The sequence below is a fragment of the Strigops habroptila genome, chromosome 5 (genome assembly GCF_004027225.2).
Source record: "Strigops habroptila isolate Jane chromosome 5, bStrHab1.2.pri, whole genome shotgun sequence".
NCBI classification, from domain to species: domain Eukaryota; kingdom Metazoa; phylum Chordata; class Aves; order Psittaciformes; family Psittacidae; genus Strigops; species Strigops habroptila.
In genome coordinates this window covers 44,984,498-45,008,654 of record NC_044281.2, presented here as the reverse complement: position 1 = coordinate 45,008,654, position 24,157 = coordinate 44,984,498, and positions in this window count along the sequence as shown.

Genomic DNA, 24,157 nt, shown 5'->3' with positions numbered 1-24,157 from the left:
CAGTTTGCTTAGAGAAAAATATTCTTGACCTGACTCTCTTCTGGCTTGTGCTCTGAACCATGAGTTTTTCCATTCCTTCCAGACTTTTTTTTTAAAAAAAGTATCTTATAATCAAATGTCTGAATGTCCTGGTTTCAGCTGTAACAATTATTTTTTCCTCTTTTCTAGTGGCTAGTGCAGGGCTGTGTTTTGGCTTTAGTCTGAGAACAATGCTGAAAATACACTGATGGTTTAGTTGTTGTTAAGTAGAGCTTACTCTGATCAAGGACTTTCCAGTCTCTCATGCTTTGCCAGTGAGGATGGGCAGAAGAAGCCAGGAGGAAGCAGAAACAGGACACCTGACCCAAACTAGCCAAAGGGATATTCCATACCACAGTATGACATGCCCAGTATATAATCTGGGGGAAGTTACCTGGAAGGGCAGATCAATGCTCTGGCCGGGCTAGGTGTCGGTCTGTGGGTGGTGAGCAATTGTATTGTGCATCACTTGTGTTTATTGTTTTTTTTTCCTTTTCCCCTTTTAGTTTTAGATTCTCTTCCCTTTTTATTTCCCTTACCATTATTATTAGTGGTAGCAGTTTTATATTATACTTTAGTTATGGGACTGTTCTTATCTCAACCCATGAGATTTACATTCTTTTGATTCTCTTCCCCATCCCACTCAGAGGAGGGAGGAAAGGGGGAGGGACGTGAGCAAGTGGCTGTGTGGTTCTGAGTTACCAGCTGGGCTTAAACCACGACACTGAATGACAGTCAAATTTTGCAGCCACGGAAGCATGTGCAGTGTGTGCATGACAGTTTCCATTAATACACAATTTCTAAATATATTTACAAGCCATTTACTTTGTTAAGACTGCAATTCATTCTGCTGTGGTTCAAAAGCAAACCCTCCTTTTTGGATCAGCTCACATTACAACCCTGGCTACAGTTTTTTAATACTTTCTAATGTAAGAAAAATTAATGCTCAATTGCAATGAGAAATTAAGAACTGCAGCAATAGAGCCATTCTCTTTTGTTTTTCTGCCTATTGCTTCCTTTCACCCACACATTGCTGAAAGAACTTCAGCACTGAAAAATCTGTTTCAATCTGAAGAACTGTGGACAGTCTTAACTCTGTATCCTGATACTTGTTATGAGGCAGCATTTATTTGCCTCATGACTTTTTTACGGGCCTTTCCTTATTCAATTCAAAACAAACATTTGCTCTGAGGAAGTATTAAAATATATAAAAAAGAATTACCTGTGATAAGTGTGTAATCGGTATAATTGTATAACCATAATTTTATCTAAGCATATTTAATATCTCTGATATCTATCAATCTTGGTTATTGCATAAGCTGGACAGTATATAACAAATGCAAAAAGAAAATGCATTATCTCTGTTGCAGACTCTGGTGAGATGTGAAGAAAGTTGCCTAACCCAAATTACTCCCATTAGGCTGTTATTTTTGTGTCCCTAGCTTTCTGAAGAGCAAATATGTATCCCTTCATAGCTGCAGCTAATGTCTATAGAAGTGTGCTCTAAACATGGTGACTATAGTGTCATGGTCTGGAATATTCAGGGAGCTGGTCTTTCATAACATTCCCATGCTATAGCTCCTAATCTATTAGCAGAAAAATTACTGTCCCCACTAGGGGGTTGTGAGAATTAAATAACATTTCTAAAGCACTCAGGTATTTTACAGATATACACTTCTGAATAGCAAATGAAACAAATTAGTAATGACATCTTCAGAATCAGGTTTGAAGAGCATACAGTGCATAAAACACTCTGATATATGGTGAGCTGCATGGGATTATATATTGGCTGAAGAGCTCCCATTTCATGCACTGATCAAAGGGAAGATATTACAAGATCATGTGATTTCAGCCTGTATCACAGTGCAGAAGCAGAAAATGCAAAGGTTACTTTAATTATACCAGTTTGGAAGTGTCTGACTTTGCAGTCTTAGTGTTTTCAACGTAATTTTTGGTTTAATAAACTGGATCAGTGGTATACAAGTAGTTGCACAAGAAGAAACATTCATTAAACATGGTTTCCTCCTCTCTCTAGCATGGATTTCTCAATTTGTCAAGTCTTTTTCCTCACTAATTTGAGCCTATCCTATTTACCCCACTGCCTGCTTTCATTACATTTATAGAAAATTAATAACATTATGACCCTTACTCTCAGTGGCTAAAATTGACCAACAATTTTAGAATCTATCAGGGAAGGGTAGACACATGCACAGACTACACAGTTATATATGTATATGTTTTCCTTTGAAAGGGATTTACAAATCCTCATCATGTGGCACCAGAGCTGCTTGGCATGTTCTACATTCTCTCTCCCACCATTGCTTTATAACTGTATGGTCAAACTGCATAACTTATGCAGTTTATCCTGAGGATATTAAACCTGAGTTTCTATATGCCAAAACTAAGAAGGAAACTTGGCTTCGGTCTATGGGCATAAACACTGTCATGTGTTTGTTTCTTGGAAATAAACATTATAAGCCATGGTACTGCCACTAACAAAAGGAGTTTGTCAAATAAGCTCCACAGTAACTTTATTTTTTAGTTTACAAACATGTGAGAGGTGAACTCAACATAAATCTGGGAAAAGGCTGTTGATTGCAAGCATGTTCTCTAGAGCCTTTGGGAAAAGCCAATGAAGCAAAGTTCAGCGTTAGATTTTACAAATATCTATGTGTTTATATATATATGTCATATATATACACACAGACAAAAATAATTTATTCAATGACTGGGAAAGCTTGAGCTTTAATATATTTTGCTATAAAAGTTGCAAAAACTTCCACGTTACTATTTCCCTAGAGCAAATGCCTTCTGAACATCATTCAGGTGGTGGACAGTGATTTTCTGATTCTGGACACAGCCCAGGTATCTGGAAAAGTTATTAAGATTTTTATCATATTTCAGAGGCAGAGTATGCTCTCCATCCTAGGGAGATGGAAGATGTGTGAACATACAAGACCAGGTAAAACAGAGAAACAGAAACAATGTGGAGACACAAAAGCTAGTTGGAGCTGCAAAAAACACAAACCACATTAGACAAAAAAGCCAGTCTTGATGGCAAAAGAAAACTTATCATCACAGCCATTGTCAAATTAAAAGAATAAAGATGGGCTTATACTGCATTAATAGAAAAAATTAAACTGAACACAGATCCTAGACTGCTCTTCCCGCCTCCTGGGACAAACTGCACCCGGGCCTGAGCTTGCAAACCCTCACAGTGGGGTTGGCTTGGCCATGCTGCAGCAAAGGGAGCAGCTGGCAGCTGAAGATAAGTATGGAGAAGTAAAAAGATCTTCACAATCTCCAGCCCAACACATCAGTAGGAAATAGTGTTGAAATAGTACAAAGCCTTCAAAATATAATCACCTCTGACCAGAATTAAGCCAGAAGCACGTCTCCATGCTGCTGTGAACTGTCTGTACATGGACATTCGCAATTCAAAAAGGGCAGAAGGTATTGTGCCATCAGATGTTCATAACATTTATATTCATTTTAGCAAATCCAGGATTGGCCACAGACTCGTTACGTATTTTATGATTTACTGGAATCTGCTTTAATCTAAGACACCTAATTCTTCCATTACACATTTCACCCATCCTTCTGGCAGCATGATTTACAAATTTACATCTCGAACTGGAATAATTTTGCATACTTTTCATTTTAGCATTCTGACATGTTAAAAAAAAGGCCTTAGTTCTAAGCAGTAAATTATCATCAACCTTGGAAAAAAGTCCTGAAGTTAATAATGCTCTTTTCATGCATTGTTGTCTGGAGTTTTGGTGTCTTTCTCCTTTCAGTTCTGTAGTGATATATTAGCAAGAGTGTCATAGCACAGATGAAATTCAAAACAGGACCAATATTCTGAGGTTTAGAAGAACATTTAACACATGACGTGTAACTTGAGTGTTTTCCCAAGGGAATCATGCAACCTTTGTTTACGCTTGGACTTTCTTCCAGAGACAAGTTTCTAATCTTTCTGCATTCAAAGAATGTGTATTCTACTGTTCAGTTCATTCACTGGACTGACCTACATCAGTGCTAAAACAACCTAGGAAACAACAATAAAAAATACTGTTAAACAGGGACTTTGAAGCAAAATTGTGGTTCTGATTTTCTGTACTTCTGATATCACAAAAAGAGGGTCTTTATTTAGAATTAACTGAACTATAAATACTGATGCTTCTGGGATGTTACTCTAAAACTTCAGTGAGGTCTTGTTTATTCCTTGTTAATACTGTCTGAGCTGAATGCACTGGAAGCACTTAACCAACAACAGCAATAAACTTCTGGTATGTTCAAGCGAAAACAAAACACAGAGGTTGTCGATATACACAAGACAGAAATTTTTGAACATTTTTGAAGGTGTTGGGTTTTGAATTATTTTAAGATAAACCCCTTTTCTTCTTCGGAAAAGTAATATCACTTTTTCTAAGACCAAGCTTTATGAAAACTAATATTTCAGTGTTTTATCAGCATTTTTTGTATTAATTGATTATATACATATATAAAACACGTAGAAATTAAGTAGTTAAAAAAACATCCATCTTATATTTTTTTATCTCAGTATAGTCAATGCATATATAGAGAGGCGGACAAAATAAATCCATATAGAACCGTGTTAAGTAGTAGAAGTCAGATTCATTCCAGTGTATGACTCATTCATATCCAGCACCGGAAAATTCCTGGAAAAATATCATATTTAAGCACAGGAATAAGGAGACTCAACCTCTGATAGGGACTTGTAACAGCAGGTCCCCCCCAGCCTGGCTGCAGCCATCCTTTCCGAAAAGACAGGCTATTTAATGATCAGCTGGGGTATGTGGTAATGGCATAGCAGCAAGGTAAATGCTTTATATACCTTTATGCTGGTATAGAGGAAAGGGCACCAAAAGGGTGAGAGAAAACCATTCTGGCAGGGTGGTGCCTGCATCTCCTGCATCCCTGCAATGTGCCATTTACACCTAGCCAGAGCTTAACAATGCCTCTGACGAAATCAGGTCTGCACTGGGGCTACCCTATGTACCAGGCAGGGAAAAGGCAGCATAGACATTTCCCACAGCCTCCTCCACCCTGGTTAAGCTACAGCCTCTCACAGAGACTGCATTTGTTAAGGAAAGAAAAAAATGTGTCTTTCTCAAAGCTAGGATTTCCTCCTGATAAAAATTTTCCCCGTTGTGCTTGTGTGTAAGAGCAAGTATTTTCTGCTAGTCACTGTATGTCCTTTGGGTGTGAGGTAATATAATGTCTTTGGGTGAGAGGCTTCAGCAAAAACTCTGGGACTTTTGCAGGGTGCAACACAACCCCTTTATCAGTGCTGCACAGCTCTGTGTGGTGCAGGTGACAAGAAGGTAAGTTTTGTACTTGCTAAGGTACAGCCCATAGGAAGACTCCTCTAATTGTACATTTTCAATGGACCCTGGCTTTGTAAATCCTTTTATTCCTGGTATTGCTAGACCTCAGGTTTCTTCAATGGCTGCAAAGTTTTAGGGATGAATTTTATAATGCTAAGCAGTGATTTCAGAGGAAATAAATCTATCCTGTAGCCCATAGCTCTGTATAAAGCATCCCAAGAAATAAGTCAGGGAAACCGTCAGCAATGAAGAGTGCTACATTTCATGTGCTGCCACAGAAATGCTTTCTGGCTGAGGTCTAATATTAATCTATTTTGTCCCTGACATCCAGTAAAACCACAGTGTAGCAAATGCTTGTAAAACATACATATTCAATAGCACACACAATAAAGTATTTGGAACTGTTGGTATGAAGAAGCTTCACACACACACAAATATCTTTGAAACTCCAGTTAATCAAGGTGTCAAAGTAACTAAAGCAGTTTTACAGATTTTGTTGAAAATAAATCACTTTATTGTATACTGAAATATATGTTATTGTTTCCCCATAGACTTTTACTATCCAGCTGCCTGCATTTATTTTTTAAATAGAGTATCTCCTGCCCTCTTTAGTCCAGTTTTTATAACTACATTTAGAAAGGAAATTCAGCATTAAAGTATCTTTACTCTGCTTTCTCCTATTGCCCTATGCAAATAGTCCATTATTAGTCATTTTCTGGCAGAAGTAGCTGAAAGGAAAGAGAAGAGGAAATGGTATAATGGCTCCAGACCCACGTGCTTCCTTTCGGCCCAGCTGTTTGCGGGATGACCTTACAGGCGCTGAACCTCAAAAGATTTACACCTTTGTCTCCTCATTTTTCAGACTGAAGCTTCCATGAAGGAATACCTAAAACTTCACAGAACTCAGTCTGGGGAAGGTTAAAATGAGTGAAAGGAAATATTTGATTTGATCTAATGGACATCCAAATAGATATTTATAAACTTCACAGAGAAACTTTTCACTGAACATTTTTAACTCCCATTACTAACTGTTTTCTTTTTTAAGTATGAGATCTGGTTCAGATCTAAGACAGCCAGTGTGTTGTTAGACAGTGCATTTCCTTAAAATTCAGTATTACATGAAGACTTCTATTATTGCATTCATTGGATAGTATTTTCTTTTTTTTTTTCCTAGTGCACAGTTTCTAACAGCTTAATGCTATAAACACACAAATAATCACATGTCTATAAAGTATTGCATCTACATGAAAAACTTCTCAATTATTTTTTCTTCAACATTTCTCCCTAAAGTTAAAGGATGTCTAATACGGTCCATGTCTATAAAAGAAAAGTTTTCAGTATTTTAGATTGTTTTCTAAACTGATAGACTTCGCATTGATAAAAGTAAATTCAACTGCATTTCTCTTGGGATTAGACTTTTGCACCTCAAAACTAGTTTAAAGTTGAAGCATAGTCTCTAAAATGTATTTTAAATATTAAAAAATTGCATCTATACTCAGGATTTTTATATATTTTTCCAGTGGACAGGCATTATGAGTGTAATATATTGGCACCCTAGGTCATGTAGGTAGTTGTTTTACCCATATACTATATCCTAAACTACTAAAACTAAAATTGCTATACCTAAATAAGCATAAAGGTGTTTCTTAAACTCCACGCACAAAATTCAATGACATTTTTTGGTTAACAGAGTGATAAGGACCTGTCTGGGGCTCTCTGTATTCTACTGGTTCCCCAGTAAGGCTGCCTGCAGTGATGACCTAGGTTATTAAAAAGGGTAACCTGCAACACCTTCACTAATTCAGTCGTCGAACCTAGTATTCAAGTTCGCCCCTGGGCACATCTAGGTTGTATGACATGTTTTAACACTGATCTTTATAGATCTTTACCTATGTAAACCCCAGTGACTTGTAACACAAAACTCAAATTCTATGGTATTACCTATAGCAAAGAATTTTATCTTCACCACTTAAACTTTAAGCCATGAACATGACAAAAAATATCAATTTCCCTGAGAAGGTCCAAAAAAGTATTTTACTGCATTCATTGTTCATCATCAGGAATCTCCCAGATATTTTGACCACAGAAATAAAATATACCACATTCTTAAGTAACGTGCACTTGCTTTCTTTCCAGCTGATCAGCCCTGATAGCACATCAGATTCAAAGGATTTTGTCCAGCTACTACACTAGTTTTTCATAGAAAAAATGTGAGTGCGCCTTCCTCACTTTAAAAACTGAGTGTAATCAAAATCTAATTAGTATTCTGTTTTACTAGTTGGAAAACTGAGAAATGCACACAGACATACATGGTGTTAGATATTAAGCCAAAAGATGTCTCCAGAAACAAGCCATTCATCTTTTGCCTTTTTTTTTATCATCAACATCTTGTCACTTGAAATATAGATATCACTAAATCAAACCCACTTACCTTTTCACATCATTTTAGAATTGCCCAGATTAAATAAGAGCTCTGTACAGCTTTTCAAATCTCAGCTATGTTTTCAAACCACCAGGGAGGGCTAGTTCTTCCTGCTCAGACAATTATCGAATTGTTGCCAATGTGAATGTTCTTTATATCAATCTCATTATTATTAAGTAGTTTAAATCACCAATGGATCTCATTATCATCACTTTGAAAAAAGGTCACAAGGTAGCATCTGCAATTTATTTAAAATTTATCATTAAAAGTAACCCTTTTTTGAAGATTTAGGCTGTTTTGTTTATTTCTGAGGTTAACAGAACTCTTAGCAACCTTAGAAGCCTACTTGATTCTGTTTCGTTGTCAGTTTTCATTCTTTAACTTTGGAAGTAACGGGGACATCATCATCCATCCTTTGTTTTCCTAGTGGAACTCCTGAGGTTGCTGGGTGGTTCACATTGTGAAAGCAAGCTAGGTCAAATCACTAAAGATGAAGTCCTTATTGAAAAGTTAATTAGTCATTGAAAATGCATGAGCATTAAGGAGAAAAAAGAAAAGGAAAGGCAGTTTTAGCAGGACTTTCTCTTAGCAACTGTTCTGTTTTCACCATTTCATCTTGTGAAAGTATCATTTTATCAATTTTCCAGCCATAATAATAGCCCTAAGAAGGTAAGAAACAGATTTTCAATCTGAATAGAAAGCATAAAAATTCCCTTCCTTTTTTCCTTTTCTGAAGAAAAAGCCTGTCAGAACTTGTTTATAAATTACAATTAAATGCAAAAGAGAACAATCCTTAGTGTCCATCTCTCACTCACTTTTAAATAGATCACAAAATATTATGCAGTTGGTTTGATATTTTTAGAGGAAAAGATTTCTGCCCAGTAATATGGAAATAAAATAATTGCTATCGCTTCCCTTTTCTGAGAAAATAAAACAAAAAAAATTTATATTTAAAATTCAATTGAGAAACTTTTTTTTTTTTTTTTAACCAAAGCCTTGAAGGTATGCTTTTTCCTTTTTTTTTTTAATTTATTTTTTTATTTATTTTCTTTTTTCTCGTCTGTACAGCCTTATGCTGTATTTTGGATATGAATTTAACACAAGATGCTGCAAAAAATAGCAACTTCAAGTAGAGACTGGGACTTATCAGACAAATATGCAAGGGCAAAACATACAAGATAAATGGAACAACACTTCACGAGTTCAGAAAATGATTGCTCTGGATAACTATATACACTTAGATATTTTCATTCCTATCTCTCATTAATTCCTTTTACTCCTGAAACGTTATCAAGTGCAATTTCTTTCTAAATAGTAGTTAAGATCATCCAGCCTTTTAGGCACAAATCTGCCATATTTCAGCTGTGCAAATCAGGCATAAAAAACCAAAAAAATGATCCCTGTAAATATTTTCAGTTGTTGTCATTTATAACAGCATTTAAAGACAATTCAACATTTGTTCCCTTACTGTGAAGGGAAGGTACATATTTTTATGCATCTCCTAGAAATAATGCAATGCAGCTTTGCATCAGGCTATTCCATCTAAAGATTTTCAAAGTATTAGCTCAGTTTCTACATCTTATAATGACTCAACACCTTCTTGCTATGGATAAGCAAATGCCTGAAACAGTTCAGACCAAAAAATAAAAACTACAAATATTTTTATGAAACAAATGTATTCAAAAATATATTTACCGAAAATGTGAAATGTCGTATAGACACAAACATTTCATGAACAAACCATTTATACATCTTTCTGTTTATACTTATTCATACAACTCTACATGACAGCTCATAAATGTAGGTCTCATAACAGAAATATCCATAAATATACAACACACACACACTATATATGAATGTATATTAATATTTGTAATAGAAACCATATCTCTATATCTTCCAAAGGAGTCCTTTGTAGCTTTCTCGCCTTTTAAATTCAGCTATTCTTGAACACTGTTTGTCTTTGAAATATGTCAGGATAATGCATTATTGAAGTACTGTACTGCTTCTTTTTTGAGACTGTACATAAAATCAGTCACGTTCAACAAATTTCCATTTTGCTTAGTTCTTTTTCATAATTATTCCTCACTTCTATCACAATCCTGTCCTCAAGAGCTCTCTGGTTATGCCACGAAAATTAACCGCACACTACAGGTTATGCCTCAAAGGGACTTGCCATCAAGAGAAACCTAAGTTAAAGGAAGAAATCCTCTACTTTTTCTATGATTTATATGAGTAATATATGAAACAGGTTGCAAAATTAAGCACAAGATAGATGAACTAGTTTTGGAAAAAAGTTTCTTATTTCACCAGATGTGTCAGAAACTTTTGGTTTATTTCTTAATGTATGGATTTTAAAACCTATGGGGAATAGCATATCAGGGATTTAAAACCTTAAAAGCCTTAAAACTTCTGGCTTAAATTGGTATAATTTTGTCCAAGAAAGGGTTAAGTCTAACAAGCAGAAGAAAAGAAATTAACTAAAGTAAGGCCCTTGTGATATAATGACACTTGCTCTATGCTCTTACAGAGAAAAACACGATGATAAAACACCACAAAGAGGAGTGTTATGAATTTTATTAATGACTAGAAGACAGTGTGCAAAACATCAAAGGTCTGTGGAAAAGATTAATGACCCCGTGTGAGACTGTTTAATTACCTCTAGCTAATTAGATTCTTGACCAAATTTTTAATATCTGCATTTCTTCTAAAGCCTAATTGAGATTCCACATTATTTATCAATCTTTCAAAAAGCCCTTAGTGTGCTGCTTTTTTAGGTTTTTTTTCCCTTTGCACTTTGACTCCATTTATGGTCAATTATTAAATAAATAGCAAAGTAACTGTTCTCTCCAAACTGTATATGTGGAACACTTTATGCATGTTTATTTTGACTAGGAGACTATCATTGGCATCTTTTATACATAATGAAGCACTCTAACTAATAAACTGACTGACTTCACTGTAAACAATGTTGATAATATTTTTGTTATCTGGGCTATGCTCAGGAACTCCTCATGTGGTTTCTGTAAATTAGCCTTTGCTATTGTCAGTTAATCCTTATTTCAGTTTACCTTGGTCCGGTCCCAGGACTGGAGCGGAGCGTTATCATGCAAACTGAAGAAGACAGTCCTTGCCGTTTGATTATTTTCCCCCATTCATTTAGAAGCACTTTAGTGCTATAAAACACTGCTATGAAGTGACTTGCCTTATTATAAGGAAATTGATGTCAGAAGGCAAGGGAGGCATGCAATAATTACTTTTATTTTGTACCCTTTCAGATCTCATCCTATCCCCAGCTAGGCACTGGCATGAAAAGAGAGGCCGATGTGTACAGCAAATCTAAAGACTGAACCTGATTTAGGGTATTCTGCAGAATTTTTACGATTTCAGTTTGGAGTGTAGGAAATAGAGAAAAGTCAAGCATTTCAAGGTATGTGATGGGGAACACATTTTTAGGTGAAGTTTTCCAAAAAACATACTTCCCACTTCAGAGAAAGCAGGGGAACCACAGTTTCTTTCTTTGTTTTAGCTATAAAAAAAGTGCATTTGCTTTGAAAATCTTTCAGTCATTTTTAATCTAAATAAGAAAAATAAAATGTGTACATGTGCAATTATATATTTATTATGCATGTATAAAACTAAACACTTTGGGGGAAAATCTGTGTAATTTCATATAGATTTTTTCAAATTTTCCACTAGATTTTAGCTCATAAAATCATACCACATATTCAGAAATATATGGGATAGCTTAGAAAAACAAAAAAGAATATTCTCTATTAAATTTTATCAAGGTTTATGTTACTTGTAAAAAGCATTCTTGGCTGTACCCCTACTAAAATACACAGGATTTTTTTCAGTGAGGTAGACATGAGTGTTTGTACATACAGGCAGACATTGAAAATCTCTACTACATGATGACACATGTAACCGTAATAAATGTAGAAGGGACAGGGCTTTGATGGAGGGATCACTTTTTTCGTTATCATGTTTGTAGCAAGCTTTGCCCAATGGGATAGGAACATCTATGCAGTATCACAAAACATGTAATTTAATAATATAAAAAGTATATGTCAAAATAGCAAAGAATGTAAATCAATACAAAAGCATAATGAACCGGGCATTAAAGAGATACATAATACATTACGCTTAATTTCTTGAGAGTGATGAGAATATTTAGTTACTTAATAAATCACTCACAGGAATACTGCAGCAATGAACTTATTTGAGATGCAGTAGTCAGAGCTACTTGATATTTCTGATGCAATAAAAAGTTTAAAGTGCCTAAAATCTATGTATCCAGGTATTTACTTTGTGCTTCAGTTGGTGGAGGAGTGCTTCAAACACATTACAGATTTTATCCTTAGAGCTATGGATAGTAATAATATAATGTGTATCATATTAGTGTACCATAATTGAAAGTTATGTTTTTACATTAGGTACTTGGTAAAGAAAGAATTAGAAAAAACAGGCCTTGTTTAATGGAGTACCCAAATTTTGCAAGACTAAGATTACATTTCAGTTTCCTGTGGCAAAGGAACTGAGACTTCCTATGTCTCGCCCTTCAGCCCACCCTAATTCCTTTCACCCACCTGTCAGGTTCAGCAGGGTCAGTGATTTCTATTACAGACTGTACATACCTGTCTGAGAGTCTCTCTGTGTGCCTTTTACATCTGATCTACAATGCCAGCCCCAAATGCATGACAGGTGACTGATGTTCCTTGGTTTCCAGAGGACCATAATGGATATTGGTACTGAAATAACTGATCTGGACAGACAAGCTGGTAATGGGATTAATTCAAATGGCAATTCAAACCTGGTTTAATCAAATGCTGCATGGATGTGCTATAGATCAAGCATTTCAGCCTGGTGTTAGAGCACCTGTCAACCCAAGGAGACTCTTCTTTAGCCCATGTGAGCATCTTTTGCCCTTCCCACCACCAGGCACCCTCCAGCCCCAGGGATTTTCCTTCTCCCGCCTGCCACAAGCACAGGCTCCTCCAGGGAAAGCTCACACATCTCACACCACACTGGCAAACTGAGCAATTTTATGTTTTCCAGTACTCCATTTCTTTCCAACTGTATGGATGCTGCCAATGGTACAAGAATAATAATAAAATAAAATTAAAAAACCCACAAAAAACCCCCAAACCAAACAAAACAAACCAAAAACATAACAAAAGACAAACAAAAAACCCCAAAACAAAACCAAAACCAAACACAAACCAAAAGGAGAAAAAAACAAAACACCACCACCACCAAAACCCAAACCAAAACAAAAGGCACCAAAACCAACCCAAACCAACAAACCAAAGCAACCCAAAAACTTCGTCCAGCTTGTCCCAGTAAGAGAAACATCTGTGATGAGGAAGAAAATGTGTGAAAAGAGTTGAACAGCATTTATTTATTTATTATCTTGCCCTGGTGTCCTGTAAGAGACTCAATCATGAGCTTGCTTCCTTCTGCATCACCCTGCTCTTTCACCTAGGAAAGATAGGCAGGGATTGGTGAATACCTCTCCTGCGCTGATCAACAAGGTGCTTCCCCCGTGGGAGGGATGGTCAGCCTGTAGGATGAATGGACAACAGTAGAATTTCTGCATTTTTAATAATATTTATTCTCAATATTCTTCTTAGAGAGTCTTTATTCCATCTTGTACAGGGTATTTAAAATAACAGATTAATGGAAGCCAAATAAATATACTGAAAGACTACAGTAAGACAAAATTTGTTGTTTGAATTCTGTTTGTTGCGTTTTAAAATAATTTGCTTTGTCCTAATCAGCTATATTAGCATTTGCCTTTACACCAATATGTTTCTGTATATCCAGAACTCATTCATAATTTTATATCTTTCTACATTGAGCCTGCCCAAAACCAAGATGGCTTCTAACTTAAAGTGCTCCTAAAAATTTGAAGTGCTCTATTAATTTTAAATTGCTTTCCATCATGTCTGCTTAGAATCCCAACTGCTTTTTCACGCAAAAAATACTAAACTATAAAACACACATCTGTAACATAACAGCTACCCAGCTTTTTTTGATTTCAAACATCAACTTTCTCTCCTTTTTCTTTATCTCTGAAAGAAAAGAATGCTCTGGGAGAAAAATAATAGAACAACTCATCACATGTTTTATTGCAAGCCTCCCTCTATTGAAAATCTTTTAGGTATGGCACAGGACTAAGTATATTTTATGTCTACCAATTGGTAGCACACAGTCCAGCACATTAACCTGTTGACCTCAATAAATTATGATTTCCTAGGAAGAGCAGTATAGCTAGAAGACTGACACATCACCAAATGGGCACTGAGGGTTAACAATACTCCCCAGGATTTTTACAAGGCAACTTCTGATCTGAGACTTCTGTCTTGCAGGCAGTTCTTTCGAAAATGCAAACAAAAATGTTTTGAAAGCCTTTGGTATTTTTAGAAATCTGACTTTATCCTCAGCAATGAGAAAAAATGGCACCATTTCCAGCTGAGTCCGTGTCAAATCATCTGTGGAACAAACAAGGCATGGTGCAACACCAGCACAGCCTTCCCCACGGTGGACCTTTGTCAACATAAACCTTTGCTGCAGCACTACACACTCCTCTCCTGTTGCGAGGTCATGCAGAGACATTTCTCTGCTTTCCTTTGCTCACATCAGTATATCCACGGACCAATACTCTTACCTGACCCTTAGAGGCCTATGCAATCGAGTCCTGGCTAGTGATTGCTGGCTATGTCCTACCACATCTGTTTTCTCTTTGATGTTTTTAAATGGATGTTGTTAAAAGGAACTTGTTGAGTGAAAAATAAAAAGCCTTCTATTTACTGGAAAGATAGGACTGACTCAATATAGTAGTGTGCATTGGCAGCCAGGCTGATTTTTAGGAAAGATTTTTGAACTGAAGGCCTACCCTTTCTTCCACTTGCATAGCAACTCAAGCACTAACAAGTAGGTTCACTGTCAAGATCATTTTACTTGTGCTACTGTATCTGAAGCACATTATATTAATCTACCAAGGGGTCACTGCTCCTTTACTGAGTGACCATAAATATATACAAATACAAAAAATACCCCCAATATGCTCTGAATATCCCATGTATCAAGCACTTTTGGATCCATATATATTTGCTACTTTGCCATGCAGATATAAAACCATCTGAGTGATGTGATGAAGCAGTAACCCTTCCCGGCTATCACGCTTTATCACGGGAGTAAATCGGGAGGTGCTGATTATTTACACATAGTCTGTCACAATAAGCTGCTCTTGGGATATTTTCCAAGTTGCAAATTCAAGCAAAGTTTCTTGACTTTCAATTACAGCTTGGTCTCTACATAGACTCTGGTCTTCAGAGCATTTTTCTATTACTGGAGCAGCCAGGCTCCTGCTGGGGACATGGACTTTTGGTCTTGAGAGGCAGGTCACCTATCACCCAAGATTAGACGGCACATTCCCAGTTCACAGAGGAGTCACTCCCAAAATTGGTCAATTTGCTTTGACCAAATTCCAGTTTCTTTTCTGATCCAGCTGGATCTCATATTCTTCCCTATCCCACTTTACACAGTCTGGAGCTGAGATAATCCCAATTGCATCTGTGTGCTTCTCCATAGAAAAGCAGTTTGTTCTAGATGCAAACAAAACTCATACCTTGAGAAAGGATGTGATTCTTTTTTTTTTGGTACCTTCTGTAATACTTTTTACCCCTTCAAACAATTTGCTTTTTACATTACTATAAGTAACTTGTGTTATTGAATGCTTAATCCTACACTACTTGTGCATCCATATAAATTCACAGTGATGTTTCTGCTCTTGAAGGCTTGTTTGATGCTCTCATTTTTTAGCACTGTCACATGAAACTTGTCTTGAACAGGCATACTAATGCAAGGGTAGTTAAATGTTTGTTTGCTCTACTTAAAAGACAATTTCTATGGCAAATGCATTGAGGTTTTTGTCTCAAGCGAGATTAGCAGTTCATTATTCACTAGATCACAACTTCATATCAAGGTAGAGGCAGCAGCTTTATTTATGCAATGTAATGTCTCACAAGTAGTAAGCATTACGTCAGAAACACTGCAACAAATAGATAGCAACAAAACTAGAGGATGGTCTTGGCTTTTGCTCCAGGAATTACATCTTCCCCAGCTGAGGAGGAGCCAGCCATAGCCACCCATGCTGCCAGCAATGCTGGAGCTTCCTCCTGCAGTGTTTAACAGCCTTCTGCAAGACAAATAAATGGTCCTATGTATACATGTGATCAAAACATCCCATAATTAATTGTAACTTACAGTCACATTGCATATTTCTTCCTCCTTACCTTTCAAAGTAGTTATGGGAAAGTTATACTTTGGTAACATTATGAGAAAGTAAGCTTTTGTTAGCAGAAACAATGTGATGTGCCCATGAATACACCTTAGCTATAAAACCTCCATCACTATTATAATTTCTTCACTATGCATTGAACTAAAAATTCTCCTTTACCGTACTGAAAGATAATTAAAACAAAGCAGCTATAGCTGCCTGAACAAACCACCCATCTCTATCCCATCCCCTGGGAAAGACTTCTGCTAACTTAAATTTTCTTGGTCAGAGCCCAAGAGAGGAAAAAGTTTCCTGTACAAGCCATTGGTTCAAAAAATATTTGCTGGATGCAAAACTTGTGGCAATATTGGGTTTTGTTAAGCAGTTTCCTAATAAAGGGCAATGCATGTTCAGCCTTCATAGTAACTCAGATGTGACACAAATAATACAGCAAATAAGTACAATGACCTTTTGCTCACCTCAACTTTAAACAAAGGTTAAGCTGCCCTTTAGAAAAGTAAATATTTCCTGTAGTCAAATATGTGTAGACACCTTTAGAAACAAGGATATATTGCCAAACTAAACTAAACCGAAAATGATTACAATAGAATAATTTCAAAACATAAAAGATGCAGAGCTGCTCAGCAGAAGCAGCAGCCAGACATCCTGGCATTTCAGCCAGTTCCTTACCTTACAAAACTCCCAGGCTGATCTCCATATGGTCTTCAAGAACTGTTGCTTGAAATTTCTGTCCAGTTAGAGCAGATAGAAGAGAGAAATATTAAAAATAAGAAAGTGCATAATCTCCTTGCCCCCTTAAGTCTGGTAAACAATTTACATTCAATTTCATACAACAAAATGAATCCACGGACCTTTAAGTAATTAAGAAACAGACACTGAGGCTTAAAAAATAAACTTAATGGAAAATCTCACATAGTGGCCAGGAAATGGCTCACAGATTTTATTTAGTTCTCATAGTCCAAAGTTTAGCTGTTAGCTAGATAAGAGCCAGGTGTGTTTTACACATCTAATTTGTTTAGTCTGAAACTATTTCAAACAGCACTTCTTAACTACAAGTCTGCAACTGACTTTTAAAATCTAAATCCAGGGTGCATGGGTGTCATCGTATATATTCAAGGTCTCTAAATGAGAAGCATCACCTTTGAGGAAGGAAATTATCACTTATTTCTGGTGTGCATGGGTTTGCAGGGGGTGGTCAGGCATCATTCTGTTAACTGTGTTAAGACGACCAGCAAAAAGTCAATGCTGCCCAAGGCAGCCTCTCATACCAAAGGCAAAAGGAAAACCCACACTGAAGGCCACTGCTGAGGATTTAGGGCCAAAGAGCATCTATCTGCTGACCTATCCAATGAATGGATCAGAAATGCACAAAGATGTCTGATTTTCTATTTTGACACAAGCAAACCTTGAATCAATCCAGATTGTGAGGGGGAGGTGGCTGAGAGTGCAGAGGGAGCTGGGAGGCCACAAGGAGCTCTGTTGGGAGGAGATCCTGCCACATCTGGCGACACAGGGATGGGGGTCCATGACTGCAGATCTGCAGCCAGACATCACATTGGCAGGGGTAGGTAGAGGCTATATAAAACATGCATAAAGTTAAGATCTTTGATTCTTAATATTTTGACCTTCAACCACTTCTGACAATAAGAAAATTGCAAAACATTTTTTTGAGAATCACTTTATACATGAAAAACAACAAGGTAATTTATGGCAGTAACATTCCTAATGCTCTAAAAGAGGGCAAATCATAAGGAAACAGACATAATATCCATCATTACCATTATAGTGTTGAATAACCTGACTTTCAGACTCTGACTGAGACTTCCAAGCCTCTTGGTATAAGCAACATTCAACTTTAACTGTACTCTCATTTTGACAAGTATTAATGATGCCCTTCTCTGTTTGATCTACTAAAAAAGATAGTCAATGAATTTACGCCCTGTTACTTATTCACGAACAAGTTGTGCCCCTGAATTTTAACATATTATGCCTTAAACTATTAGCTGTATATCTGCTTTATGTGATGTTCCTACATAAGCTGGCAGTCCATCAATTTAGTGTCCATACATTTCTTTGAAAGCTATATTATAATTAGAGCTTAGGTTAATACTATTCAGTAACCATAAAACAGACATAAAATAATTATAACTCATTTAGTGAAATTAGAAAAAGAGCAATTATTAGACTCCCATTGTGAAGCTTTGCTGTGAGGGACAGATAATCTATCTGCAAGATGTACTTTAAGAACACCATTTTGAAAGAAATAAACTAGATAAATTACTGTTTTGTTTTGGTTTAAGAAAACTTAGACCAATAAATGCAAGTTCAACAAACAGAAAGCGTATGTGTAAGGGAAGTGAAAGTTCTACTGCGAGAAGAGAGATTAAAATATTTATATGATGTTTTCCTAACATTACCTCTCAGGATGTTGTGAAGCTAGATTTGTTAATATTCGCAAGGCATAAAATACAGCAATGCAGGCACAGGCCTATAAACTTTTACAATTAAACATAAGGATGTGCACAGTTTGATCAGGAGGGAGTGGACTCACTGATGCTGATATTTGCCTCAGCACACTTTGAGCACAGGATTTCTGGTAGCATTAATGAAGTTGTTATATATCAGGAAACCTGGTTTTGAAATTGACTGTTTTTCTCCAAGCTCCTGGTATGCTGAGATATCTAGTTATATGGGAAGAAATTACTTATAGCTGGGAACACACCTCCTTGGCTGAAATACATCTTTAGGACTATGTTGAGCTGACAATTTGCCTATTTTTTCCTTCTTTGGTTGGAGACCAGGATAGTAATCTTTCTGATGAATCAGCAACTAAAATAACGTCTCTTCCTGATGGACTGTTGTTGAGCTACTCTTTGTACACATGCAAATCCTCCAATATCTGTACTTTCAAGCCTTACAAAGACAGAACATTCTTCAGAGAAGAGAGACTTTTTCCCCAAAATAAAGGATCTTTGCATGCCTGAATTATGAATTGCTTTTTAGGTATTTGGTCACATGGGTCTTTCTTTTTTGTACACTTTTAGTAATAGAAATTGACATATCAATCTATGCCACTCATAAGGAAGCTTGACATTGTTCATTGCAGGCGAGCTCCATAAAAACCGTATGTTTCTTTAAGAGTTCCCATGAGAGAAAAAGGAGAACCTAAAAGAAAATGTTCCACATGGTACTTGGAGCCCAGCCCAAGAACAAGAGAGTCCCAGGTCTCGGGGAAATCAGTGGGTTCATGATAATGTGTAAAACATATCATTATAGCACAACTAAACAGAACAGAGCATGGAAAGATTACTACTGCTGACCGCTCTCATTAAAAATTACTGTACTGAATTAAACACCAAGTGGCTTTAAAGTGCCAGTAATTTTAAAAAATCAAATGTCACAAAATATAGCAAAAATTTATCAAACTCTATTAAATTCTTTATTTCTTTGGAATAATTTCTCTAGAATGCTTTTGAACTTTCAAAGAATGTTATAAATTCCTCCCTACTTAATTTATAGCAATGCTAGAAATGAATCACAATTAAAATCAAGCTATGTCGTGCTAACACAAAAAAAAAGAAAAAGCACATACAACGGACTTTTTTTTCATGCATGTGTGATTCCATTAAGATTTTTCTGTGTTCATGTAAAAACTTATTTACTTGTTTACAGTGAAACGTAATTTCTCATTAAATGAACCCTAGGAAACAGAAGTCTGATGAGAGAAATTCATCACTACCAACATTTGTAAAAGTGGAAAGGGTTGTTCTATGTTTCCTGTTTAAATAGTGTAAATGTACTGTTGTAACTGTAGAAATGGAGGAATGACCTTACTTCATCACTAATTTTACTTTTTAAGTGACTAGTAAATTCTCCTATGCTTCTTGTTAAACAAAGCAAAAGACAAGTTCAGAGACCTGATACCTCTGACAGTTGTGAAAGACAGGAAAAAATGAATGACATTCTCCAGAGAATACTTTTCTGTCACTTAAGCAGTTTACATATTTCTCTATTTTTACTGTATTTTTCTTTTTCTGATCACCAGGGATCGTATGTGAGTTTAGGGTCATTAGGGCTATGTCTAGTGCCAGACAGATTCTGCTGCAGTCAGATTTTTATGATGACAGCATGAGATTTTTGGAATGCACTGGTGAGTTGTGTAACTATTGTTAGACTGTCATTAAAAAGAAAAAAAAAATCTTCCCTTTTTAGTACTGCAGGCAAGCCTTTGACTTTAAATTTTGAAAAATATAGCAAGGTTTCTCAGAAAAGATGAAAAAAGTAGCAAGTAAGTTTAATAATTAGTATTCAAAAACATATTGCAACCGATTTTTTCCACTTCCATCAAGAAAGTGAGGGCAGATAAGATTTTTTCCACGTTAACAGACGGAGAACAATAATTGGGAAAACACAAAATAAAAAAAGCAAATTAAGAATTTGACCTTTTTATTTAATTCTTTCTTTCCTTCTGCCTTTCTTTTCAATGTTTCAGTCTGTTCTACCCATCCTTGGGGAATGCTGCTTGAACCTGCATTTGTGAATTATAAGCTTTCTGTACTGTACATAGCAGTTGTTAAGGATCAACTGATTAACCATTTTATAGAAGATTTAGAGGACTCATTCCAATTTTTACAACTCCATGTGGTTTTTACATATTGTAATGTTTTCATCCAATATGTTTTCTGCCTCCCAGCTGTAAAACAATACCTATCGTCTTTGGGGGAGGGAATTTATTATTATATAATTTTGTTATAATAAAATCTTTTTCATACTACTAACAGTATCTTCCAGGAAAGAATAAAAAAGGCATAAGATGAAATACTGTGCTCTTCATTCTTTGCTCACTCACTTAGTGAATGACTTACTTATTGTGAATTACTCATTATTATTCACTGAGTGAATTACAATAGTCAAACATTAGGTATCACAGTATACACTGAACAACCTAGAAAGAGACAGATTATGGGATTCATGAGTTCACTTGGTTTTGTTGGTTTAGTGTTACCCCTCACATTCTTTCTTACATTTAATATACTGTGTATTTTTTAATGAGAGAATAAAGGGCTCCCATAAAATATGTCAAGCTCAAAAGACTTCTTTGCATGGGCACTTGTATTGTGCATGTTGTTTTGTATCAAAACACTAGGGACAACAGACACGGTGCAAATTTTCTGCAGCTTTCAGTGACAGCATTCTCTTGGGGTGAGTATGGATCCCTTACAATAACTCAAAAAGTTGCAGAGCAAAAGCTGGCGATTGACCTAACCAAAGTGATAAGTAATTTTAACACAGGTGAATTAGCTTGGGGAGATGTTCTGAGGACTTTAGTCTTTATTTTCTGATGGCTCTAAAAGGAAAACCTTTCCTTCAGGAAGTTCAGAGTTATTTTCCTGCACATTTTATGGATCTAAAATTCCTGGGATTAATTTTCAGTAATGATTTTTAGATCTTTACTCCTTCTGCTGATATAACTGCAACTGCTGAAGTCTTTTATCCCATTATATTCATACCATTGCTTCAGCTATACAAAGAATGTACCTATTTACAGTAATGGACATGTATCACTACCACCATCACAGAAGTTATAATATGGTTATATTATCATATATATAACAGTTAATATAATGTGAACTACAATGATTATAATTATAATTTTAGTTAAAATCATTCAATGTAATATAATAAAGTTCTAATAAGTTTAATAACAAAAATAATGCTTAAGGTCCCAAGAAGGAGAAAACATGCTGTTTTGGTTAAAGTAAAATGTATACTTAACTATTGATTTTGCAACAAAATTTAAATACTGTTGAAGAGTACCAATTTACCTCACATGAACTAACCAGGCAGGACAGATTTAGGTTGCTTTATCCTGTTCTCTCTGTGAGCCAAGCTAAAGTAAATAAATTCACATTTGCCACAGCGTGCATATGTGGGTATACACTGAAGAGCCGTTGGTGCCCAGTTAACCTGTGTCTAAGTAATAAATCAGGAAGGCATTTCTATGTGGCTTAATAGACCCTTCTTAATTAGTACTGGGGCATCTTCATTTCACTATAAACAGAAGAGCGGCTAATTAAAACATGACCAATACATGATTGGATCTGGGATTCTGTGAGACACTACCCCTCTGAGTGAGTGCTGCTTGTAGCTATGAACTACCAACTGAATTTACCTCTTACTGTGACTCAGAAAAGAAAATCTCCTAAGGAGCAGACTGAAACCGGGAGCATTCAGTTAGGGTGCAGAAGACTAACATTCACTATCAAACCTGAACCACAGAAGGTCTCCTGCAGTTTTTAGATAAGGAAAAGCCTCTCCCCTCCAGACTCTCTTTGTGCCACATATTCCATCTGGTACCTGGAAATGTTTCCAGATGAAAATTCTTTGAAACTGATATCAATTAATAATTTGGCCTCTAATAAAATAAAAGCCTTTACACAAATGATACCCAATAATCTCTACAAAGTATTCCCCAGGAAGACAATGGGAGTTGTGCAAGCATTGTACATAGAATCATAGAATGGTTTGGGTTGGATATAAGGGAAGAACTTGGATCTGATAAGTGCTAGCAGTTGGACTTCCATGCCTGTCAGTTACAGATTTTCTTTTTCACTCTACACTGCATGATGATGTTTTCTTCCTGATATCATATTTTCTCTAAGTGGAACTTCCTGCAGATACCAATCCAGAAGATACCACAGAAGAGAGAAATCATAGTAAATCATACAGACCTGCAAATAAAAAGGGTGAGAGAATCTTGTCATATTAGTTTACTAATACCTGTGAATCTTCTCAAGTCTGCATAAAACATTTCATGCCAGGATCCCTTCACTCTTTCTATGATGCTCTGCAACCTGTAGAATGTTATTGCAGTACTTCTCCCAGCACTTGCTCACTTAGAATTCCCATTACAGAAACAGAGATTGCAAAATCAAATTCTTAATTTTTTAGTTGATGATATTGTAAGCACCTGCTGTACCTTTCAGAGAAAAGCACCAAAAGCTCTTTTCTTATGCAATAATTTTTCTTAAATGATTTTCTTTTGCAACAAATTTCTTCTGTATGTGATATCACAAATAATTTCTATCACACAACCTTTTACTGATATGCTGTCCCTAATATTTTTACACTTCGAGGAATTCAGCAATATTTAAACTTTTTGACTGTTACATTTCCATATGCATTTTAAATAAGGTTAATACAAGACTCTGAACTGAAAGAAAAACATGAAAATCTCAATATGCATTCCCCTGAGGTTTTGATTCAAAGCATCCCACTCTGCTACAGAGATTTTCACAACAGATTTGGTGGGTTTGAGCCTTCAGTTCCCTAGAGGTATGTAAAAGAAAACATCCTGTAACGTGTACATCAATTTGACACAAGCCAACTGCTACCAGGACCAGATAAGGCTGCCTTGAGGTTAGAAGTGTATTCACAATCCCAATCATCTGTTTGGTGGCTCCATTACTGCTTATTTATAAAGTATTTGCCACATATTTACAAAGGAGTTATGTGATTATAGGGATCTTGAAATAGGAAGCACTGCCAAATTGTATAGCTATAAAAGTGAAATGAGAATCCAAACTAAGGTCAGGATGTCCATGTTTAAATACAACAAATACTGCTTAGGATTGCACAACACAAGTGTTGTTTTCACAGGCAAAGGCATTGCCTGTCCCTTTTCTACTAGACAAATCACTCTTGTATTTCCTTTCTTCAAAACTAATCTATTGTGGCTTGCATAAAACTGAGCTCGTTGTTACGTCTTGCAGTTACTCTATCGCCAGTGTCAAACTTATATTAACCAGCTTATGAGACATGGCTTAGAGTGTACTTCAACTTCAAATTTATTCACAATTTTCCTTGACTTTATCTGGAAGACTTGGTCCAATCCATATTATGTCTTACCTTTTGGCTGTTAACATTGATAGCATCCCTTTTTATTGGGCTCTGGATGCCTACTGATGTTTTATGCATAATGATGCTCAAGTTTAATTGAGCTGTAAGCTTCAGTTTAATTATGAGCCTTCATGATACCTTCAGCACTTTTTCTTCTCTGAT